Consider the following 2,814-nt stretch of genomic DNA (forward strand, 5'->3'; position numbering starts at 1 on the left):
GAAAGAGGTGTGTTTTTTAGTTATCAAATAACAGTCAAAAGTATCATTATGGCATAAATATTCACACTTAGTTGTGTTTTGGAGAACTGGTCTCAGCTGGAAAGGTGTTAGAAATACTTTATTAATAGGAACTGCGCTCGTTAACTCAGCTGCAGGTAGGCTCTGGGAATCGAATGGTATTAAGACCTCTTAGGTGCGGGTGCATGTATTTTGATATTGACACTGTTAGTGAATTATTTGAGCACTTTCTGATACTGTATTCAGTAATGATTAATGTCTGTGATGTCTGCTATGTCTGTTTCTCATCCTGGTGATGAGAAGCATGTGTCTTGAAATTTTAATGGTACCTATGCATAAAGAGGAACTTACGCTATAGCTACAGAGGAGCCCTAAAACATGCACTTGCTTTCATAAGCCATACTGAAGCTTAACGAAAGACACTATCCACGCTTACACTAAAGCGAATGCTAGTGATAACGAGTTCAGCAGTTCTGATCAATGACTCTGCCTAACAAGGATGCTTTTCTAGGAGAACCATTCCCAGTATTGATTGAACCACCTGATAACCGCATTCAAGCTAACTGCGGTTATATACTCTTGGTTGTCAGCTCCTTAGGCTAAAGCTTTTAGGGGAACTGTTAAACAAATACAACCTATACTGGAGGAAGATACTGTTTTGAAGGAAACTTTCCCAGCCTCCACCAGATGTACACTGATGGAAAAAGGGGGAAAGAAGGGAAAAAACCCCTCTCCTTGTGAACTGCTCAGCTGATGGGTTGCAAGTGACTGTGTGAGAGGAAGGGAATTAATGATTGCTGTGATTAGTATTTAGAAGACTGATAAATCAGGCTAGTTTTAATCTTTAAAACAAAACTTCAGTAGACCAACTTTCATTACTGACACACTTCATGCTAATGGTTTGCTTTACTAATTGTTATTGTTATGTATTCAAAGTGGTCAGTCCTTAACAGTCATATCCTACATGAGCTGCGAGGACAGGATACCATGGTGGTGATGCTGTTTAGTTGGCACCAGTAGCCACTATTCTTGGTGGTCTGAGTCAAAGATGTCAAAGCGAGCAGGCTCAAGAGCTCTTAAATAAGAAGCTTGGCCTTTTTAGAAGGTGTTTTTCTTTCTGGACTTCTCCTGCCCCTTGACCTCTGCTCCGGACTGTATGCTGTGTGACACTTGGAGAGGCATTACTTTTCCAGATGATGGCGGATACCTTATCCTGTTGCTTACCTGTTTGTTATTTTTTCCCCTTCCTTAGTTGCTACTGCATTTTCTTAAAACAAAATCAGTCTTTTCCTAGCTCTTAAGGTTGTGTGTCCTTAATGCTTTCTTCCTCAATGAACTGCTTGTGTTTCAGGGGCATTTGTTTTCAACTTGTGTCCCTATTTTCAAGGTCTTTGCTGCTGTTCTGTGATTAAACTCCACATCATAAAAGGAGATCTGTGGCACCAAATTCCTGTTCACATACCCAGTTCTAGCAAGAGGCTTAAACATCTGGGACTGGAGCCTTGCACAGTTAGCATACAACTTATGGCTTCTTGTTAGCAATGACAGTACTATTTTCACTGAATATTAACTGAAAGGCCTCTGCTTTAGCTGTAAACTGTTTCCTCAAAAATCACTGTCCTCTGTGTTTTCATCCTCGGTGTCATGCACATTTAATAAAGTTACCTTGCGGCTGCATGAACTTAGACCACTTACTGCACCCCCAGAATGAATTCTTAATCCGTAGAGGAAGGAAAGGGACAGGTACCAGTGAGAAAATGTTTTTCAGCAAAGCATACTCTTCACTTCTAACCTCACTTGAATTCTCCAGAGAGACTAATAACATCTGTTCAAAAGATGAGCCTTAAAATTCATAATTCTCATTAAATAGCAAGAAGCGTGGACTAAGTAGATCATTCTGGTTTTACTATGTTGTTGTAATTCCCTGTCACTTTCCTCAGCACTTTTCCCCTCCCAAGTTTATGCTTAATAAATTATCTTTTGTGTTTCACTCGGTTCCAAAGGAGAGGCGATCACATGGCTCACACTCCTTTATCTGCTCTACAAATGCTGAATTCAGGGTTGTTGATGGGTTTTGTTTTGTGGTTTTTTGTTTGTTGTTGTTGTTGTTGTTTTAAATCAGTCTAATTGATTAAGATATTAATTAAACTCAGCATAACTGTTGCTAGTTTTGAAGTCTTCATGTCCAGCTTTGAACCTGGAGAAGGGCTTTTATGTCGGAGCTTTTACAGTTTTTCCACTGATATTAGTTAGCCTGAAAGAAGGTATGGCTTTTCCTTTGTAACCTTGCTTCTTTTATATGTTTGAATCATTGCACTACATTCTTACTGTATTCCTTCTGAATGAAATATTTAGGAGCCCTCCATGTGCCATGCTGTGCCATGCCTTTATGTACTTAATGTCTCATGAAGTTGCTGCCCTATTCAGACTGTGTCTGCATCCATCTATAAACTAATTTGGCTGTAGTGGGTATTCTACATTTAAAGGCATGTCTCAAAACTGCTCTTTACGGTCTTTAACTAATAAGCAATCAGTTCCCCAAACCAGTACAAAATTTAATGGATTTTCTAGCATTGTTTGATTTATTTTCCGTAATTGCTTCACTGACTGATGCATCCCTACTGAAAAACACAACTTGTGTAGTTGTCTGCAGATATTATAAAAATTATGCATCTCATTACCATAAAATATTTTTAAACCAAACTTATTAAAGTAGTAATTCTGTTATTTAATTTGAAGCTGTCTTCAGATTTATTTCTACCTTGTGATGTTACTCCTTGTTCTTCATCTTTTAGC

The 2,814-nt window shown here is 38.6% G+C and overlaps 1 protein-coding gene across 1 annotated transcript in view; it reads left to right on the forward strand.

The window, feature by feature from the left end:
* TMEM245 (transmembrane protein 245) overlaps positions 1 to 2,814 on the forward strand; it is a gene marked incomplete at its 5' end in the record, with an annotated part of 67,141 nt that overhangs the window by 35,009 nt on the left and 29,318 nt on the right. The gene's annotated exons all lie outside the window — the stretch shown is intronic.

Source organism: Mesitornis unicolor, unplaced genomic scaffold (genome assembly GCF_000695765.1).
Source record: "Mesitornis unicolor isolate BGI_N332 unplaced genomic scaffold, ASM69576v1 scaffold43723, whole genome shotgun sequence".
In the NCBI taxonomy this organism is placed as follows: Eukaryota; Metazoa; Chordata; class Aves; order Mesitornithiformes; family Mesitornithidae; genus Mesitornis; species Mesitornis unicolor.